Source organism: Scyliorhinus canicula, chromosome 19 (assembly GCF_902713615.1).
Source record: "Scyliorhinus canicula chromosome 19, sScyCan1.1, whole genome shotgun sequence".
Classification (NCBI taxonomy): domain Eukaryota; kingdom Metazoa; phylum Chordata; class Chondrichthyes; order Carcharhiniformes; family Scyliorhinidae; genus Scyliorhinus; species Scyliorhinus canicula.
In genome coordinates this window covers 79,624,667-79,647,797 of record NC_052164.1, presented here as the reverse complement: position 1 = coordinate 79,647,797, position 23,131 = coordinate 79,624,667, and positions in this window count along the sequence as shown.

Sequence of the window (23,131 nt, the reverse complement as noted above, 5' to 3'; positions counted from 1 at the left end):
CTACTGCAAGCTGAGCCCTCTGACCAGCACCAACGCTACTGCAGCTGGGCCCTCTGACCAGCACCAACGCTACTGCAAGCTGGACCCTCTCACCAGCGCCAACGCTACTGCAAGCTGAGCCCTCTGACCAGCGCCAACGCTACTGCAAGCTGGACCCTCTCACCAGCACCAACGCTACTGCAAGCTGGACCCTCTCACCAGCGCCAACGCTACTGCAGCTGGACCCTCTGACCAGCACCAACGCTACTGCAGCTGGACCCTCTGACCAGCGCCAACACTACTGCAAGCTGGACCCTCTGACCAGCATCAACGCTACTGCGGCTGAGCCCTCTCACCAGCACCAACGCTACTGCAGCTGGACCCTCTGACCAGCACCAACGCTACTGCAAGCTGAGCCCTCTGACCAGCACCAACGCTACTGCAAGCTGGACCCTCTCACCAGCACCAACGCTACTGCAAGCTGTACCCTCTCACCAGCGCCAACGCTACTGCAGCTGGACCCTCTGACCAGCACCAACGCTACTGCAGCTGGACCCTCTGACCAGCGCCAACACTACTGCAAGCTGGACCCTCTGACCAGCACCAACGCTACTGCAGCTGGACCCTCTGACCAGCATCAACGCTACTGCGGCTGGACCCTCTCACCAGCACCAACGCTACTGCAAGCTGGACCCTCTGACCAGCACCAACGCTACTGCGGCTGGACCCTCTCACCAGCACCAACGCTACTGCAAGCTGGACCCTCTGACCAGCACCAACGCTACTGCAGCTGGACCCTCTGACCAGCATCAACGCTACTGTAAGCTGAGCTCTCTGACCAGCACCAACGCTACTGCAGCTGGACCCTCTGACCAGCACCAACGCTACTGCAGCTGGGAACTCTGACCAGCACCAACGCTACTGCAGCTGGACCCTCTGACCAGCACCAACGCTACTGCAGCTGGACCCTCTGACCAGCACCAACGCTACTGCAGCTGGACCCTCTGACCAGCACCAACGCTACTGCAGCTGGGAACTCTGACCAGCACCAACGCTACTGCAGCTGGACCCTCTCACCAGCGCCAACACTATTGCGGCTGGGCCCTCTGACCAGCACCAACGCTACTGCAGCTGGACCCTCTGACCAGCACCAACGCTACTGCAGCTGGACCCTCTGACCAGCATCAACGCTACTGCAAGCTGAGCCCTCTGACCAGCACCAACGCTACTGCAAGCTGAGCCCTCTCACCAGCACCAACGCTACTGCAGCTGGACCCTCTGACCAGCACCAACGCTACTGCGGCTGGGCCCTCTGACCAGCACCAACGCTACTGCAGCTGGACCCTCTGACCAGCACCAACGCTACTGCAAGCTGAGCCCTCTGACCAGCACCAACGCTACTGCGGCTGGACCCTCTCACCAGCATCAACGCTACTGCGGCTGGGCCCTCTGACCAGCACCAACGCTACTGCAGCTGGACCCTCTGATCAGCGCCAACACTACTGCAGCTGGACCCTCTGACCAGCATCAACGCTACTGCAGCTGGGAACTCTGACCAGCACCAACGCTACTGCAGCTGGACCCTCTGACCAGCATCAACGCTACTGCAGCTGGACCCTCTGACCAGCATCAACGCTACTGCAGCTGGACCCTCTGACCAGCACCAACGCTACTGCAAGCTGGACCCTCTGACCAGCACCAACGCTACTGCAGCTGGACCCTCTGACCAGCACCAACGCTACTGCAAGCTGGACCCTCTGACCAGCACCAACGCTACTGCAAGCTGGACCCTCTGACCAGCACCAACGCTACTGCAGCTGGACCCACTGACCAGCACCAACGCTACTGTAAGCTGGGAACTCTGACCAGCGCCAACACTACTGCAGCTGAGCCCTCTGACCAGCACCAACGCTACTGCAGCTGGACCCACTGACCAGCACCAACGCTACTGTAAGCTGGGAACTCTGACCAGCGCCAACGCTACTGCAGCTGGGAACTCTGACCAGCACCAACGCTACTGCAGCTGGACCCTCTCACCAGCACCAACGCTACTGCAGCTGGACCCTCTGACCAGCATCAACGCTACTGCAAGCTGGACCCTCTGACCAGCACCAACGCTACTGTAAGCTGAGCCCTCTCACCAGCACCAACGCTACTGCAGCTGGACCCTCTGACCAGCATCAACGCTACTGCAAGCTGGACCCTCTGACCAGCACCAACGCTACTGTAAGCTGAGCCCTCTGACCAGCACCAACGCTACTGCAGCTGGGCCCTCTGACCAGCACCAACGCTACTGCAGCTGGACCCTCTCACCAGCACCAACGCTACTGCGGCTGGACCCTCTGACCAGCACCAACGCTACTGCAGCTGGACCCTCTGACCAGCACCAACGCTACTGCAAGCTGGACCCTCTCCCCAGCACCAACGCTACTGCAAGCTGAGCCCTCTGACCAGCACCAACGCTACTGCGGCTGGGCCCTCTCACCAGCATCAACGCTACTGCGGCTGGACCCTCTCACCAGCACCAACGCTACTGCAGCTGGACCCTCTCACCAGCACCAACGCTACTGCAGCTGGACCCTCTGACCAGCACCAACGCTACTGCAAGCTGGACCCTCTGACCAGCATCAACGCTACTGCAGCTGGGAACTCTGACCAGCACCAACGCTACTGCAGCTGGGAACTCTGACCAGCACCAACGTTACTGCAAGCTGGACCCTCTGACCAGCATCAACGCTACTGCAGCTGGGAACTCTGACCAGCACCAACGCTACTGCAGCTGGGAACTCTGACCAGCACCAACGCTACTGCAACCTGGACCCTCTGACCAGCACCAACGCTACTGCAGCTGGGCCCTCTCACCAGCATCAACGCTACTGCGGCTGGGCACTCTGACCAGCACCAACGCTACTGCGGCTGGACCCTCTGACCAGCACCAACGCTACTGCAGCTGGACCCTCTGACCAGCACCAACGCTACTGCAGCTGGACCCACTGACCAGCACCAACGCTACTGCAGCTGGACCCTCTGACCAGCACCAACGCTACTTCAAGCTGGACCCTCTGACCAGCGCCAACGCTACTGCAAGCTGAGCCCTCTGACTAGCACCAATGCTACTGCAGCTGGGCCCTCTCACCAGCACCAACGCTACTGCAGCTGGGAACTCTGACCAGCACCAACGCTACTGCAGCTGGACCCTCTGACCAGCACCAACGCTACTGCAAGCTGGACCCTCTCACCAGCGCCAACACTATTGCGGCTGGGCCCTCTGACCAGCACCAACACTACTGCAAGCTGGACCCTCTGACCAGCATCAACGCTACTGCAAGCTGGACCCTCTCACCAGCATCAACGCTACTGCAAGCTGAGCCCTCTGACCAGCACCAACGCTACTGCAGCTGGACCCTCTGACCAGCACCAACGCTACTGCAGCTGGGAACTCTGACCAGCACCAACGTTACTGCAAGCTGGACCCTCTGACCAGCATCAACGCTACTGCAGCTGGGAACTCTGACCAGCACCAACGCTACTGCAGCTGGGAACTCTGACCAGCACCAACGCTACTGCAAGCTGGACCCTCTGACCAGCACCAACGCTACTGCAGCTGGGCCCTCTCACCAGCATCAACGCTACTGCGGCTGGGCCCTCTGACCAGCACCAACGCTACTGCGGCTGGACCCTCTGACCAGCACCAACGCTACTGCAGCTGGACCCTCTGACCAGCATCAACGCTACTGCAGCTGAGCCCTCTGACCAGCACCAACGCTACTGCAAGCTGAGCCCTCTGACCAGCATCAACGCTACTGCAGCTGGACCCACTGACCAGCACCAACGCTACTGCAGCTGGGAACTCTGACCAGCACCAACGCTACTGCAGCTGGACCCTCTGACCAGCACCAACGCTACTGCAAGCTGGACCCTCTCACCAGCGCCAACACTATTGCGGCTGGGCCCTCTGACCAGCACCAACACTACTGCAAGCTGGACCCTCTGACCAGCATCAACGCTACTGCAAGCTGGACCCTCTCACCAGCATCAACGCTACTGCAAGCTGAGCCCTCTGACCAGCACCAACGCTACTTCAAGCCGGACCCTCTGACCAGCGCCAACGCTACTGCAAGCTGAGCCCTCTGACCAGCACCAACGCTACTGCAAGCTGGACCCTCTGACCAGCCCCAACGCTACTGCAGCTGGGAACTCTGACCAGCACCAATGCTACTGCAGCTGGACCCTCTCACCAGCACCAACGCTACTGCGGCTGGACCCTCTGACCAGCACCAACGCTACTGCGGCTGAGCCCTCTGACCAGCACCAACGCTACTGCAAGCTGGACCCTCTCCCCAGCACCAACGCTACTGCAAGCTGAGCCCTCTGACCAGCACCAACGCTACTGCAGCTGGACCCTCTGACCAGCATCAACGCTACTGCAGCTGGGAACTCTGACCAGCACCAACGCTACTGCAGCTGGACCCTCTGACCAGCATCAACGCTACTGCAGCTGGGAACTCTGACCAGCACCAACGCTACTGCAAGCTGGACCCTCTGACCAGCACCAACGCTACTGCAGCTGGGCCCTCTCACCAGCATCAACGCTACTGCGGCTGGGCCCTCTGACCAGCACCAACGCTACTGCGGCTGGACCCTCTGACCAGCACCAACGCTACTGCAGCTGGACCCTCTGACCAGCATCAACGCTACTGCAGCTGAGCCCTCTGACCAGCACCAACGCTACTGCAAGCTGAGCCCTCTGACCAGCATCAACGCTACTGCAGCTGGACCCACTGACCAGCACCAACGCTACTGCAGCTGGGAACTCTGACCAGCACCAACGCTACTGCAGCTGGACCCTCTGACCAGCACCAACGCTACTGCAAGCTGGACCCTCTCACCAGCGCCAACACTATTGCGGCTGGGCCCTCTGACCAGCACCAACACTACTGCAAGCTGGACCCTCTGACCAGCATCAACGCTACTGCAAGCTGGACCCTCTCACCAGCATCAACGCTACTGCAAGCTGAGCCCTCTGACCAGCACCAACGCTACTTCAAGCCGGACCCTCTGACCAGCGCCAACGCTACTGCAAGCTGAGCCCTCTGACCAGCACCAACGCTACTGCAAGCTGGACCCTCTGACCAGCGCCAACGCTACTGCAGCTGGGAACTCTGACCAGCACCAATGCTACTGCAGCTGGACCCTCTCACCAGCACCAACGCTACTGCGGCTGGACCCTCTGACCAGCACCAACGCTACTGCGGCTGAGCCCTCTGACCAGCACCAACGCTACTGCAAGCTGGACCCTCTCCCCAGCACCAACGCTACTGCAAGCTGAGCCCTCTGACCAGCACCAACGCTACTGCAGCTGGACCCTCTGACCAGCATCAACGCTACTGCAGCTGGGAACTCTGACCAGCACCAACGCTACTGCAGCTGGACCCTCTGACCAGCATCAACGCTACTGCAGCTGGACCCTCTGACCAGCACCAACGCTACTGCAGCTGGGCCCTCTGACCAGCACCAACGCTACTGCGGCTGGACCCTCTGACCAGCACCAACGCTACTGCAGCTGGACCCTCTGACCAGCATCAACGCTACTGCAAGCTGAGCCCTCTGACCAGCATCAACGCTACTGCAAGCTGAGCCCTCTCACCAGCATCAACGCTACTGCAGCTGGGAACTCTGACCAGCACCAACGCTACTGCAGCTGGACCCACTGACCAGCACCAACGCTACTGCAGCTGGACCCACTGACCAGCACCAACGCTACTGCAAGCTGAGCCCTCTGACTAGCACCAATGCTACTGCAGCTGGGCCCTCTCACCAGCACCAACGCTACTGCAAGCTGAGCTCTCTGACCAGCACAAACGCTACTGCAGCTGGGAACTCTGACCAGCACCAACGCTACTGCAGCTGGACCCTCTCACCAGCGCCAACGCTACTGCAGCTGGACTCTCTGACCAGCACCAACGCTACTGCAAGCTGGACCCTCTCACCAGCGCCAACACTATTGCGGCTGGGCCCTCTGACCAGCGCCAACACTACTGCAGCTGGACCCTCTGACCAGCATCAACGCTACTGCAAGCTGGACCCTCTGACCAGCACCAACGCTACTGCAGCTGGGAACTCTGACCAGCACCAATGCTACTGCAAGCTGAGCCCTCTGACCAGCACCAACACTACTGTAAGCTGAGCCCTCTGACTAGCACCAATGCTACTGCAGCTGGGCCCTCTCACCAGCACCAACGCTACTGCAAGCTGAGCCCTCTGACCAGCACCAACACTACTGTAAGCTGAGCCCTCTGACCAGCACCAACGCTACTGCAGCTGGGCCCTCTGACCAGCACCAACACTACTGCAGCTGGACCCTCTGACCAGCATCAACGCTACTGCAAGCTGGACCCTCTGACCAGCACCAACGCTACTGCAGCTGGGAACTCTGACCAGCACCAATGCTACTGCAAGCTGAGCCCTCTGACCAGCACCAACGCTACTGCAAGCTGGACCCTCTGACTAGCACCAATGCTACTGCAGCTGGGCCCTCTCACCAGCGCCAACGCTACTGCAGCTGGACCCTCTGACCAGCACCAACGCTACTGCAGCTGGACCCTCTGACCAGCATCAACGCTACTGCAGCTGGGCCCTCTGACCAGCACCAACGCTACTGCAGCTGGACCCACTGACCAGCACCAACGCTACTGCAGCTGGGCCCTCTGACCAGCACCAACGCTACTGCAGCTGGGAACTCTGACCAGCACCAACGCTACTGCAAGCTGGACCCTCTGACCAGCACCAACGCTACTGCAGCTGGACCCTCTGACCAGCACCAACGCTACTGCAAGCTGAGCCCTCTGACCAGCACCAACGCTACTGCAGCTGGACCCTCTGACCAGCACCAACGCTACTGCAAGCTGAGCCCTCTGACCAGCACCAACGCTACTGCAGCTGGACCCTCTGACCAGCACCAACGCTACTGCAAGCTGAGCCCTCTGACCAGCACCAACGCTACTGCAAGCTGGGCCTTCTCACCAGCATCAACATCACTGCAAGCTGGGCCCCACCCCATCCCCTCCGACTATCGCGGCTAAACCAGAATTTTCTCCAATTTATCTTGAATCCTCTTCACAAAACACCCATCAGGATTCTCCAGGGACATTGCGCAAGACATACATCACAAGAAAGACAAATATTATATATGCACCAGGATAAAATAAAGGATTACAAGATGAACAGAGCTAGAGGTCGTGAAAATACAGCTGCTTTTGTGCTCACAGAATGTGCCCCCCCCCCCCCCCCCCCCCCCCCCCCCTCCCCACACACACACACACACTTTGGACTTGTTTGCTTTGACTTAGTTGAGTTTCGATAAGAGTTACCGTATCTGCTGCATTGTCAGTATGACTCTCAACATCTTGTTCTCCCTAGTATATAATGGAGGTTCTCTTATCTGGGTCTACACTTTACCCTCTTTACTGGATGGGGTGGGGCCCAGCTTGCAGTGATGTCGATGCTGGTGAGAGGGCCCAGCTGCAGTAGCGTTGGTGCTGGTCAGAGGGTCCAGCTGCAGTAGCGTTGGTGCTGGTCAGAGGGTCCAGCTTGCAGTAGCGTTGGTGCTGGTCAGAGGGTCCAGTTTTCATGCTGTTGTATCTCTTAAAATCCATTGCTTCTCTCTCCTGATCAAAAATTTGAGCATTTGCCAATTTCTTTATGTTGACTTTGTTATCTATTGTCTGCTAAGTTGACTCTTTTCCCTTTTGATGGTTTTGTCTGCCTTTCTTAACTTCTGGAATGAAGACTCCTGAAAGCCTCTGGTTTGTGAAATTTTGTGAAATCCTGGATTGTCATATCTGGAACGAATTGTTTCAGCAGTGAGGAAGGCACATCCTGCTTTCCGTCAAATTACTGTCACCCGGGTGTGGCAGGAAGGTCATGTTCGAGAAAATTCCAAGCCTGTTTGTGAAGGAGACACTGAGGCTCGGCTGCTTTTGGTTGAGGCTGTTTATTGCAGAGATTATGGGCACGAATTGCCAGGTGTTTCTCGGTGCCTGCCACGCTGAGAATGACCCCTCTATCAAACGGGACTCTGATTTCTTATGAGCTCAGCGATGAATGCCCTACCAAGGCTGCACTTACTTCACTTCTTGCACTAACCAGCTCAGCTCAGCTCGTCACTACAGGAAAAGATCGGCGTGCCACTTTTGAATGCTGCCCCGATCTCTCGACCCCCCCCTCCCCACGGAATACCCACTGGAGCCCCCCCCTAACTTACCTATTAGGGCGTCCTTCAGCCTCCCCTCACCCCAGCCCATCACTGGCAGGGGCAACCTGGTACCTGAGCACTTTGGCACTGCCAAACTGGCACCCTGCCAGTGCCCCTGCCAGCCTTGCAGTGCCACCTGGGCACCCTGGCAGTGCCAGGGTGGCACTGACTGGGTTCCCAGGTGGCAGTGCTAGGGTGTCCACATGACAGTGCCAGGGTGTCGGACTGGCACTGTCAAAGTGCCCAGGATGACAGCGGGAGTGCCAGGGTACCACCCTTCCCAAAGTTAGACCACCCGGGGCCTCCGATGGCCTGGGTGACCCTCCAGGTGACGTTACGCCTGGACTACGTTTGTGTGGACCAATGCTAAATGGCACCAAGGTGAGGTCTCTCAGGCATGGGCGTTCGTTTTGAGTCCTCGGGGTATCAGGCACTGACCCTATTAAAATGAGCCTAAAGGCTCACTTAAATATGTTAATCTGGATGTCGGAAGCGAGGGCACGATCCAGTTCATGACGCCTCACGGTATCTCATTAGATCTTGTGAAGCATTCCGAGCGTTGCAAATCGCGCGATAGGCCTCTAATGAAATTTAACTACCTTGTCTCCAATCTAATGTGTGCTGTTGGCTGACTCTTTATAAACGATTTGAGTGCGATTAACTAATCAATACCCAACACATTTTGACCTTATTACCTTAAGAGATGACGTTTTTAACATCCATCAACAGAACCTATTGGCCTATTAGATACTAATATGTCATGTCCTCCAATGTGGAAGAGATTGTCAGTTTTGCCTCTGGTTGTGGACTTGTTTGACTGCTAGTACCTTTGATCCCACCTTTGGTGGCTGGGTAGGTGTGCATGCACTTAGCAAGGGGTTACCACTGTCAGATGAATGTGGCATTGTACCAGCGAATCCTCTGCTTTCCACCTTCTCTGTCAACGCACCAAGTGATGAAGGATTATGGTCGCTCTCAGGTGTGCATTGTTGCATTTGGTTTGTTATCACCTCAGTAAGAACAGGTTTACTCTCTATCCCCTGAATGTGTTCTGGACCGAGGGTTGGATTATTAGCCTCAGTGAAGGGTGTCAAAAAATCAGTACTGAAGTCCCAGTTGAGGTCATCAGAGCATTTTGACAGTTCGAAAACCTTTGATGTTGTCACCGATAACTGTCCGTTCCTTGACACCTTCCGATATATTGATGAGGTTGAAATTGACACAGGTGTTTTGGTTTGGGAGAGAAAACTCCTGATTGTGAAATATATATAAGTTCCAGTATCTGTTTCTGTATCAGAGTGTTGCCTGTATCAGGATGGTGACTGGTGTTTTGATCCCTCTTGGACTACACAATAGTATTTCAGTTGTCTTCAGTTATATTTTGCTAGCCAAAACACTTTGCTGGACAAGACTGTTACACTTAGGCCTGTATGTAATTTGAAATTCGTGATGGAGCAAATATGTGCGCAATTTGCAGAGGTGTGTAAAAATAATAAAAGGATATATTAGGTGATTTCAACTTTCCCATCAGTAATTGGGATAGTCACTGTGTTAACCACTTAGATGGAGTAGAGTTCTTAAAATGCATACAGGAGAAATTTTTAGCTCAATATAGAGAGATTCCAACAGGGTGTGGCACAGTGTTGGACCTAATTCTGGGGAATGAAGCCGGACAGATGGTTGATGTGTTGGTGGGAGAGCATTTTGGTGATAGCAACTACAAACAGGATACAATTTAAGTTTGTTGTCGACAAAGAAATGGACAAGTTGCAAAAAAAATGTTTTGGATTGAGGGAGAGCGGATTTGAGTAAAATAAGGCAGGATATAGCCAAGATAGACTGGAAAGGGTTACTTATGGGGAGATCCGCAGAAGAGCAGTGGGGGGCTTTAAAAAAGGAAATTTGGATAGTACAAGCCCAATATGCTCCGTCTATGGTAACAGGAAGGAGTAACAAGCCCAGAGAACCATGGATGCCCAGAGACATTTAGGATACGATGAGAAGGAAAAGAGAGGCTATTAGCAAGTACAAGGAGTGCAAAGAGGGGAAAAGGGAAAGCTCTGGCTGGTAAAAATAGGGAAAATCCATAGATATTCTACAAGTATATCAATGGGAAGAGGATAACCAGGGAAAGAGTAGGGCCCATCAGTGACCAAAGGGAAAATCTGTGGGTGGAGCAGAGGATATTGGTAAGGTGTTGAACGAATACTTTATATTTATCAGCACCCAACAGAATGATGAGGTAGACATAGACCCTGGGGAGAGAGACTATGAGGTTCTTGAGAAAATTTTCATCGGGAGTGACAAAGTATTGGTGGTGCTGGCAGGCTTAAAAGTGGACATATCTCCAGGTCCGGATGAATTGTGCTCCAGGATGCTATGGGATGTGAGGGAGGAGATAGCAGGGGCTCTGACCTCTCCTCTTTGGCCTTGGGGGAGTTGCCAGAGGACTGTAGAACAACTAATATGGTCCCACTATTTAAGAAAGGTTGTAGAGACAAGCCAGGGAATTATAGACCAGTGAGTCTCAAGTCAGTGGTAGGGAAACTATTGGAGAAAATACTGAAGGAGAGAATCTATCTCTACTTGGAGAGGCAGGGTTTGATCAGGAATAGTCAGCATGGCTTTGTCAGAGGGGAGGGAGGTCATGCCTAACAAATTTGATTAAATTTTTTGAGCATGTGACCACATGTGTAGATGAGGGTAGTGCAGTCGATGGAGTTGATATGGATTTTAGCAAAGCCTTTGACAAGACCCCACATGGGAGACTTATAAAGATGGCAAATTCACATGGGATACAGAGTAAAAGCAAATTACTGCAGATGCTGGAATCGCTGCTCCCAATGTGGTCTCCTCTATATCGGAGAGACCAAATGCAGACTGGGTGATCGCTTTGCTGAGCATCGTCAGTCTGTGTGCATTCAGGACCCTGACCTTCCTGTTGCTTGCTATTTTAACAAAAGACCCTGCTCCCATACCACATGTCCACCCATGGCCTGCTGCAATGTTCCAGTGAAGCTCAATGCAAACTGGAGGAACAACATCTCATCTTCCGGTTAGGCACGCTACAGCCTTCCGGCCTGAACATCGAATTCAACAACTTCTGTTAGCTTTGACAAAGAGTCATCCAGACTCGAAATGTTAGCTCTTTTCTCTCCCTACAGATGCTGCCAGACCTGCTGAGATTTTCCAGCATTTCCTCTTTCGTTTGGGATACAGAGTAACTTGATAAGATGGATTCAAAATTGGCGTAGCTGTAGGAGACAGAGGGTGAAGACAGACAGCTGCTTTAGTGATTGGAAGGTAGTGTCCAGTGGCGTACCACAGGGATCCGTGCTGGGTCCCCTATTGTTTGTCATTCATATAAATATTATAAATGACTATGTGGGGGTAGGATCAGTAAGTTTGCGGATGACACATAGATTGATCAGGTGGTTAAAAGTGAGGTTGAGTGTCTTGGGTTACAGGAAGATATAGACGGTATGGTCAAATAGGCTGAAAAGTGGAAGATGGAATTTAACCCTGAAAAATGTGACATGATACACTTTGGAAGGAGTAATGTGACAAGGAAGTCTTCAATGAATTGCCTGACACTGGGACATTCCAAAGGACAATGGGATCTTGGCCTGTTTGTCCATAGGTCTCTGAAGGCAGAAGGGCAGGTTAATAGGGTGGTGGAAAATGCATATGGGACACTTGCCATTGTCAGTCGAAGCGTAGATTACAGAAGCAGGAAGGTCATGTTGGAGTTGTATAGCTTTAGCGAGGCCACAGCTGGAGTACTGTGTGCAATTCTGGTCATCACATTATAGGTAGGATGTATTTACACTGGAGGGGTTGCAGAAGTGATTCACCAGGATATTGCCTGGGATGAAACATTTAAGTTATGAAGAGAGGTTGGATAGGCTTGGGCAGTTTTCGCTGGAGCAGAGAAAACTGAGGGGGTGACCTGATCGTGGTGTACAGGATTATGAGGGGCATGGACAGGGTGGATAAGGAGCAGCTGTTCCCCTTAGTTGAAGGGTCAGTTACAAAAAAACACAAATTGAAGGTGAGGACAGGAGTTTTAGGGGGGGTTTGATTAAATTCCTTTTGACCCAGAGGGTGGTGATGGTCTGGAATGCACTGCCTGGGAGGGTAGTAGAAGCGTGTTGTCTCATATCATTTAAAAAGTAGCTGGATGAGCACTTGACATGTCGTAATATTCAAGGCTATGGGCCAAGTGCTGGCAAATGGAATTAGGAAGGCAGGTCAGGTGTTTTTCATGCATCGGTGCAGACTTGATGGGCTGAAGGGCCTCTTCTGCGCTATTATTGTCCGATTCTGTGATTCTGTGATGTGTCCATAAGGCCATAAGACGTAGGAGTAGAAGTAGGTAATTTGGTCCATTGAGACTCCTCTGCTGTTCAATGAGATCAATACTGATCTGATAATCCTCAACTCCACTTTCCTGCCTTATCCCCATAACCCTTGTTTCTTTTATTGATTAAAAATCTGTCCATCTCAGCCTTGAACATACTTAGTGTCCCAGCCTCTACAGCCGTCTGCGGTAAAGAATTGCACAGATTCACTACCCTCTAAGAGAAGAACTTCTACTTCATCTCTGTTTAAATGGGCGACCCCTTACTCTGAGATTATACTCCCTGTCAGGCCCCATTGACATTAAATATTCCCATTCCAGAAGATATATCTTGGATCTTTGATCTCATCTAGGAAGCACTGTTATTCCTCTTTTTGGTGAGAATACTCATTTCATTATTGGTGTTGTGTTTAATGCTTCCCTTGTGATTTTCTGTACATCTAAAGAGGTTAGCTCTGCACAGCTTTCCAAAGGGTCCCAAACATTTACAATGAAAGCATTCTGCAGTGCTTGCAGGACACTGTTAATGCCTGGGAGTCTTTTTGGCGCCACAACACTGGCATGGTTTACTGACATCTTGGGGTTTTGTTCCATAAGGTCATTTTGGCCCTGAGGGCCTTCGACATTCTGTTGTTCAATAAGCTGTACCACCACTGGGGGATTTCTGAACGATCTCAATATAACTCTACTTGGCTGCTGGACCTCTGAATTTCTGACTGACTGTATTGCCCCTCCAAAGTTTAGTCTTCTTTGGATTGCAGTAGGTCAAAAAGGTTGTGATTGGTTGCCCCAATTATGAGGTGGCCTCATACCAGCTCAGATTGAAGATCACCATATTCACAACCTTCAGCCAGGTTATTGATAAAGGTATTTGTGGTAACTTGAGACAACAAAGCAGATAATTGAATGTGTTGTTTAAAAGATGGAACTTCTTCATACTCTGAACCCTCACCAGACACCAGTGTCATGAGAATGTCACTTTAAGAAATGTCTGTCTGCTCATGTTACTACAGTGATGTCAGCGTGTGGGTGAAGCTGAGCTTTGGTTGTGTTTTCAGTGTTGGAGCTGAAGCCAGACAGAGCAGGTGCACTGTTGATCTCTCTGCCATGAAAAGACTATCTCTTGATCATTTGGTGAATTCAGAATTATAAATGTTCTCAGTAGTGAATGTAAACCTAATGTGCTTCTGTTAAAAGGTGTTTCTTTTGTCTTCTGGATGTTGTTTGGGAAGTTATTAAGGATTACTTAGTGTTGTATTCTTTGGGGTTGTATTTGAATTGATGGTTGCTAAGATGTTCACTATATTTTTTTAAAAGGTTAACTTATGTTCATAGAATAAACATTGTTTTGCTTTAAAAAATACTTTTCCATTTCTGCTGTACCACACCTGTAGAGTGGGTGTGTGCTCCCTATACCACAATCTATTAGAAGTTGTGGGTCAGGTGAACTCCATGATACACCTTGGGGTTCTCTAAACCCTGGCCCATAACACCAGTAAAACAATGACATTGGAGCAAAGTTTATAAGACCACTCCATACTCAAAATGACACTCTGTGACACTTCTCCTCTCTGGTTTAGCACACCAGGCTAAATCGCTGGCTTTTAAAGCAGACCAAGGCAGACCAGCAGCACGGTTCAATTCCTGTACCAGCCTCCCCGAACAGGTGCTGGAATGTGGTGACTAGGGGCTTTTCACAGTAACTTCATTGAAGCCTACTCGTGACAATAAGCGATTTTCATTTTTTCCACCCTTAAAAATCAATCGCCCATCAGGACAGAAATATACCAAAAGTACTGTCTTAACTATACAAAAGTCTTGTGGTTGCGTTGTGACCTACGCAATGCCACTGGTGAACATTGTAATGGTTGCCCTGGAGTCATAAGTAAAGAGGTAGATTGAGAATCTGAACATGAATATTCCTCTTCCACTCCTCCAGCAGACTCAACTGGCAATCCTAGAAACACGGGAATCACTTCCTGGCGAATGTCCACAGCAGCATTACCTTCAGCGACGTTATCTGTATTGATTGCTGACTCTGAAACCTTTCCTGATTCTGAATTGCAACATAAACAAATATGGCTTGGTATCTGCGAAAAACTCTTCCGTGTTGAAGTCTCATTATCCAAGATACTGGATCACTTTTGTTTAAAACAATTCCCGGTGACTGGTTACTACCAAAGTTCCGAATGTAAACCTGATCATCCATTTGAACTGCCTCTCTTTGGAATGGTGGCTGTGTCTCCCCTGCTTCTCTTCTCTCCTGCTTATTTTTTCTCTGAGTTCTGGATGAAGCAGATCCTGTTGAGACTTCAACAACAATTCCGCTGGAGAGAGTCGGGTTGTGGATTGTGGCGTGATACGATATTGGAATAACACTCTTGAGAGCTTTGTACTCAAAATATCACCTGCCATTCTCTTCAATCAGTCCTTCAGAGTTTGAACAGCTCGCTCCACCAAACCATTTGAAGCTAGATCAAACAGCACAGTATGCTTATACCATTGTTTTACATGAATTCTTGAAATAACCCACATGTAAATGTAGTACCTTTATTCAAAACAAGCAAATCTAATAGACAATGAGTGCAGAAATTTGATGTTGCTTCTCAATTGTCACAGGAGCTGAAATATTATTCATAGTGCGTGCTTCCAACCATTTGAATGCGCATCTACAACAACCAAAAAAAAATGGCCACGAAAGGTCCTGAAAAATTCACATGCGGCCTGGACCACGGTATATCACGCCACTCCCAAGGATGAAGTGGTGCTTGTGGCGCCCTCTATTGGTCGAACAGGATTTCACCTTGTTCTCCAATCCAGATCCATATTAGCCACCAAACATACGACCTGGCTAGACTTTTCATTCTAAAAGCACCTGGATGAGCCTCATGAATTCTACGTGCACAATCTGCAAATGGCCAGTGCACGGAACAACCTCTCTTGGCCCCCACAGTATGCATCCATCTTGCACACTTAGCTCATCCCTACGCTTCACAGAAGCTTTCACATCATCATCTTCTATGGTAGTTGGCCACCCTTCCATCAGAAATCTTTTAACGTGCGACAAAATAAGGTCACTGTCCATTCGTTGCTTAATCTGATTCGTAGGCGTCCGTATTTTCATTATCTTCCCCTGCTCTGTACACGCCATTGTACTGAATAGCTGACAATCTAAATGCCCAACGCTGCATTCTTGCTCAGGCCATGGGAGGAATACATTTTGACTGATTGAAAAGACTCATCAACGGCTTGTGCTCAGCACATATGGCGAACAAACGACCATAGAGGTACTGATGGAATCTTTTCACAGCAAAATGATACCTAAATCCTCTTTGTCCAATTGTGAGTATACCACTTCAGCCTTTGTCAGCATCCTAGATGCAAAACCAATGGGTTTTTTGGACCCGTCCTTCATTAAATGTGGAAGTACCATCCTCACACTGGACGGCAAGGCACCGCATGACAGGATATGATCCCAGAATGGACTGGCAAACTAGCCTGTTGAAGCAGCGCTTTCACATCCTTGAACGCGTTCTTCTGTGTGGACTCCCAGTTGGTTTCTTCATGCAGAAGTAGGCACAGGGGGGCCAACACTGTAGACAGGTCAGACAAAAACTTTCCATAATAGTTTACAAAGCCCAAAAATAACCAGAGCTCTGACACCTTCCTGGTCTCCGGAGCATCCTTAATGGCTCAGATTTTCCCTTCCACAGCGGATAAGCTTTGTGCAGTGATTTTATGGCCTAGACACTCTGCACTTTGTGCTTGGAAAATGCATTTGCTCCTCTTCAGATGGAGTTCCGCCATTGCAAACGTTTATAAAACTCGATCCAGATTGCTGAGTTGCTGCTCCTCAGTCTTCCCTTTAATTAAGATGTCATCTAGGTAGACTGCAGCCTGAGGAATGTCTTGCAACAAATTGCACATCGTCCTTTGTAAGATTGCTGGGCAGGAGAATACCCCCAAAACCAAACAATTATACTTGAGCAATCTTTTCTGCATGTTGATGGTCATGTAATGCTTTGAACCTTTCTCTAGCAAGAGTTGTTAATATGCCTCGCTCATGTCCAGTTTTGGAAAAGTCTGAATCCCCCACAAGAGTAATAAGCAAATATTTTACTCTAGCTAATGGATAAGCATTTAACTTGGAAATCTGGTTAATCATGAACTTGCAGTCACCATACATGTGCAGTGTACTATCATCTTTAAGGACAGGAATGATTAGAGCTGCCCACTGAGAAAACTTAATGGGCTCAATGATTCCAAGCCTTTGTAGTCATTCCAATTCCTCCTTCACTTTCCTTCTCATGGCATAAGGAACTGACCTGGGGTCGAAAAAACGAGGAGTGGCCTGAAGATCTATGAACAACTTCACAGTAGTACCATGCAATGCACCCAGTTCATCGCTGATCATGTCCGGATATTTCTTGAGAACATCCTCAGTCACCCTTATGTGCTTGTTCTCACCCCACTTCCATGTAATTTTGCTGAAACAGTCCCACTCTAGCAAACTCAGTCCCTTCCCTTTGACCACAAGGAGGTGTGCTCTGGCGTCTTGACAATTATACGCAATATGAAATTCCAATGCCCGAAGCAAAGGCATGGACTCTCTGGTGCATGTCTGAAGATTAATCTCTGCCGGAGTAAGGGCAGGCGTTCGGTTATACTTGTAGATCTCTTTAATAATTACTGACATGGAGGCCTCTGTGTCCACCTCCATCTTTACTTGCTTACTTTCGACCGCCACTGTAGAAATAGGCTCTGCTCGTGCCTCATTCACATTAAACATTCCATAAACTTGCTCCACTGCCTGCTCTGAGCTGTTTAAACGAGTGTAGCTCATTGAGGCTTCTTTAAATTTACAATTTCTTGCTCAGTTTTTGCCTTGATCTTCATACCCCTGTATCTCTGCTAAATGCCACTTCTTCTTTTGCCGGTAACAAACAGCATTCATAAATGTGCAATGACCCACCACCCAAAACACTCCACTGCTTTCATCTTTTTGCTGAAACATCTATCTTCATTTGATGCAGCCACTCTACCTGGACACCAACATTAGACTGAATATCTTTCGCATCACTGGCAGCCATTTTAATGCCCTGCAAAATTTCAAGAGTCTTCTTAAGTCAACGTGGCTTCTCTAAACACCCAACACTGAATACTCTCCCCGTTGATGCCACAGGCAACCTATCTCTGAGCATATCTTCTATAACTGCTCCAAAATCACGGTATTCTGAAAGCTGGCGTAAGTCTGCCACAATGTCAGCTATCGATTGACCTGCTTTTTGAAAATGGCTTGAAATTGGAGGGTTTTGGGTTCTGGTGATTCTGCACCAGAACAAATAAATCTGCAAATTAAATCTCTCCTGGCTTCAATGGTGTTGTGTTATGCTGCTTCGGATGATGCAGTCTTGATGCAGTCTTAACTAAAGGATGCACCAGACTCTGAAATGAGTTCAACGTGTTTATTGAACTATTAACACAGTTCTCAAATGAGATTGACTCTCTGCTAATCTAACTGTAGTAACTCAGTCTAACTGTACCAGCATGCTCAAAGCCACGTGCTGGGTGCGTTGCTGCTGATCAAACCTGTCTAACACTCTAGATGTCTGTCTGTGGAAAGAGGCAGAGCATGTGTGCCCTGTGCTTTTATATGAGTTGTGTAGTGCCCCCTTGTGGTAATGCCACCTCTGGGTGTCCTGGTTACCCATTGGTTGTATGTCTGCATGTTATGGTATCTCTGATGTTCCCTCTAGTGGTTACTTAGTTGTAGTGCATTTACATTAACTCCTTGTGTATATACAGTGATGCATATCACTACACATGGTGTGGCCAGATTTCTCATCAACTTATAATTTTTCACCCCCCCACCACACACACACACACACACACAAACACACTCAAGAGAATTGAGTGCTGTTTTGCCTCATCTTCGATTCCATTTGCTAAAATGAAATGCTGCAACCTCTCCACGCATTCAGCCCAGTCCTAGTTTTTCTCATCAAAGTTATCAACTGCCCCAAATGCAGTTGTGGTGCTGCTAACTTGGAATTCCATTCAATAAACCCACGATGAAAACTAGCTACTCAGTGTTGCTGGGCTGAACATCAAGAAACTGTTTCTCCTCATTGCCTAAAAGGTGCAGTAACTTGAGACCACAAAGTAAGTCATCAAATGCATTGTTTAAAAGAAGGAACTTCTTTCTATAAATAAATATTGAAGTTTAAAAATACCAGTAACTCAGCAGAACATTAGTGACAGTAATAACTATGAAACCAGGAGCTTTAGTAAAACAAGTTTTGCTCACAGGTTATCCTCGTGTAGACTGTAAAACCCAAAGGCCACATATGCTCAGAACCCTCAACAGATGCCAACAAAACATTTCACAGGAGAAAGGCTTAACCGAACACTCTGTACTCCAATTAACACTCTGTGACAGTATTGACCAGTTCACCAGGTTTCTCAACTCTGTTGTTAAACTTGATTAATTCTAATATCTTGTTACTCCAGCGGTTAAAATAATTAGCAGAAGCTTTTATTATTTCTTTGAACTTGTCTGATGTTTCATTAATACCTTGTCTTGCTGTCACATCATTAAACATTGCTCCAATAGAGTACAATAATGTACTAACTTAATTTTTAATCCAGATGCAATTCAGGGTCTTAAAAATCTCTTCCTGCTATTATGATACCAAACCAGACCTCCATGGTGGCTAGAATATTGGACAAAAACCCTAATATTTTGTTTTAATGGGCAGCATGGTGGCGCAGTGAGTAGCACTGCTGCCTCACGGCGCTGAGGTCCCAGGTTCGATCCCGGCTCTGGGTCACTGTCCGTGCGGAGTTTGCACATTCTCCCCATGTTTGCGTGAGTTTCGCCCCCACAACCCAAAGATGTGCAGGGTAGGTGGATTGGCCACACTAAATTGCCCCTCAATTGGAAAAAATTAATTGGGTACTCTAAATGTTTACAAAAAAAAAATTATTTTAATTTCGTAAGACTGTGAGGAAAAGATACCTCGCTTCAGAAGTGATTTCACGAAGAAATCAGGATATGGTATATTACAACACACTATATTACTGACACAGTATTAAAATATATTTAACATCAGACCAGAAAATAGCTTACAATAACCCCTTAAACAATGATACTCAAACAGTATGTCTGACTTGGCCCTTAACTGCTATCTTTCTTCCCAACGACAAGAAAATCCATCTCAGCACTTAATCCACTTTAACTACCATTATCACATTGGAATACCTGCTCTACAGAGGTGTTCTTTGAGAAAGAGACATCTTTCAACACGGCTTTAAAGAAAAGATCTGGCTCCTGTCAGAACCTTGCAGAAACTATGGGTGTTTTTCTTCATAAGCTGTTTCAGCTGGCTTGTTCACTTTTCAACCATACTGCTCTTCTGTCTGCAGACATATCTTTTAACTGAACTGTAGACTGCAAACTGCTCGATTTCTGGTCACAGCTTCATCTAAAACTCCACAACTGACCTGCTTGTTCTGCAAAATGTCTGATACCTTGGCTCCTCAGTAATGACATCATCTTGCCAAGTTGAAAACTAATGAACTCCAGGGAATCCGCTTAATCCAATCAAAACTGCAGTGGCCCAAAGTTTTTATGATGGCTTAATTGCACCCGAGGCGTCTAAAAGTTTAGTTGTCTTTCAAACTAGGGCTCACTTTTAAAACATGATAGCAGCATTCAAATACTGACTCAGGTTTTTAACCCTTACTGAACCAAGTAACTATAATACAATACAGCTGAAATTGTTACATTCATCACATTGCATAGTGCTCAATTATATGTCTGACTTGGTCCTTCCATGTGAGGAAAGTGGTCTGGCAAGGTGAATTTAGAATCCATAAGGTTTGCCTGGAATGTTTAAACCTCTGATGCTGTAATGACGTTTCCCTGTGCTGATCCAGGCTTTTGCTGACACAGAAGCTGAACCTCTTTGTTAGTCTTTTCTAAACTTCACTGAATTTCTATACCATCACTGGAAGTAATTATTAACGGAAGTTACTAAATATCAAGATAAATTACTGCGGATGCTGGAATGTGAAACAAAAAAATAAAATGCTGGACAATCTCAACAGATCTGGTGGCATCTGTGGAGAGAAAAAGGAGCTCACATTTCGAGTCTCGATGGCCTTTGTCAAATATTAAGGCCTGTTCATTGCTTTCCGCCCTTTGGGAAATTGCTTTGAGCATTTGGCTTGTGTTTTCTTTCAGTTGCTGTTGCCACGTGGTTGCCACGTTTAACGGTGTTAACCTCGGACCCGGGCTGAGGGATGTATCAACCCAGGCTTGTTAAAATAGAATTTCCCCCAGTGCTATCTGCTTACTGCATCATAAAAACTTTTCGAGCGTTGCTTACCCGTCCTTCATCGCCGCTAGGCTCCTTGACTCTGCTGTTGGATCGGGATTTTTCATGGACCATCGCATACTATGGTATAGCCCTTAGTAATCTGAGCAGTTGATTTTTTTCTCTGCCTTTCAGCCTCCGCATTTTCTCTGGAGTTGTTTTGGCAATTCTCAACTGTCTCAAACAAGTCTTCAGTTTTGGCTTTTTTTTTTAGATCAGAATTGCAAACATTTAAATTATTTATTTTTGGAGATTTCGGCTTCCTTTACTGCTGCCGCTAATATGTATGTTGGTTTGACTGATGAAGGAACAGATGCAGAGATATAAAGATGTCTGAACAATAACCAGTTTATTGTGGGAACTTAGCTACTTACAGTTATTACTCAGCCTGAGGCATTGCCATGCAACGTCGTGACTTCAAGTCATGTGACTTTTACATCACCATGTGGATGGCACCGTTTGTTTAGTCCACATTAACTCTTTGAGTTCTGAACATCCTAATACTATACACACAATTACAGACACACCCACACACCCAAAAGACCCACCCATGCACCCAAAAAGGATCACTGCCTTGGGATGCAGCCACAGGAATTCTGTCCAATTTTCCTCCTTGTGCATCAAGAGATCCTGAGGCCAATTACAATGCCTTACCATTGCTCAGTGCAGATCAAATAAGACAGAACTGACCCGTGGGTATTGCTGCATTCTTCCTGATCTGTACTGTTCAGTGATTGACTTGACAACAATTTGGGGAAGCCTCATTTATTGCTTTGAGAAGTGCTTGCAAGTCAGGAAACTGTAAACGCTAAAATCTGGACTAGACCATTTAACTTTCATCCTTCAATCTTCTACTATCTCATAATGCACTTTTTCCTGCCACAAATATATTTCTTAACATTTGTACATAATCTGGCAATTAAAATCTTCAACCCAAAACAGACTAACCTTTCTTAGGATCTAGACAGGCATAGCCAGCGGGGCAGGAGACGCATTCCTCTGAGGAGGAGTCATTGCTGAAAGTGCCTGGTGGACAAGAGGTACAAAACGTAGATCCAAGCGAGCTATAAAAATGGGGCAAAAGAAGAGATGACATTACATTTCCACATACATATTTGATCAGTTAGAATCACAACCATGAATTCTTGTCAGGGCAAGAAAAGAAAAGGGAATAAAAGTGCTTCAATTTCCAAAGCATTAGTAATAACTAGTTTGTCCCAAAGTGTTTCACAGCCAATCAAGTACTTTTCAAAGTTGATGTCACTGTTTTAATGTAAGAAATGTGGCCGCCAATTTGCACACAGCAAACTCCCACAATTAGCAATGTCACGCACAGGGCACACGTCACTGACCTGAATGATCCTTTGGCACAGAGCTCAGGGTCTAAAGCTGGCTGACCACAGGAGAAGCCTGCTGGGCAGATGTTGCACATGGAGCCTCCAGCCTGATTAGAGTATGTGCCAAATGGACAGGGTTGGCAATAGGCTTCACCCAGCTGACTGTATGTTCCTCTTTCACAGAGTTCCGGCGACGAACCTGGAGCAGTACAACTGTAACCTGAAAAACAAAGCATCCAGATTCGTCCTCTTTGCTTTTTACGGAACTAACTTGATAATAGGGAAGAAAGACATCTGTGTAAATGAGGTTTTGCCCCACTCCTGGTGATGAGGGATCAGTTGAGAAAAATCTTGACCACTCACCAGCTGCATTCAATCCTTAGGCCCTGATGATTATTTGACTCTAACCTGTTGAGAATATGTGGGCTCATGTCGACTAATTTCAGTCAATTAGAACAAAGACATGAACTGGCTTTACACTGAGATCAAAATAATAACACTTAACCTACTACAGCTTAACTGCTTTGAGCAAGCACAACAATGAACTCACTATAAGCAGCGGTGCCTTTTGAGACTCGTACCTGCTATGGGGGTGGCAGACCAGAGTTATACTGTCAGCTCCGTCCTTTCCCTTGGCCTGGAAAAATTGGAGCTTTATGCCTGCATGCCAACAAGCAGGTTAAATTTAATGTTAATAAAAGTACAAATGGAAGGCGGTCTTGTGGTGGGTTAACCTCCCTGAATCTGAGCCAGAAGCCCGGACCTCAGGTCTCTTTCTGGGATTTGATGGCCAAAGAAGGTGTGTTGAAAATGTGACAAAACA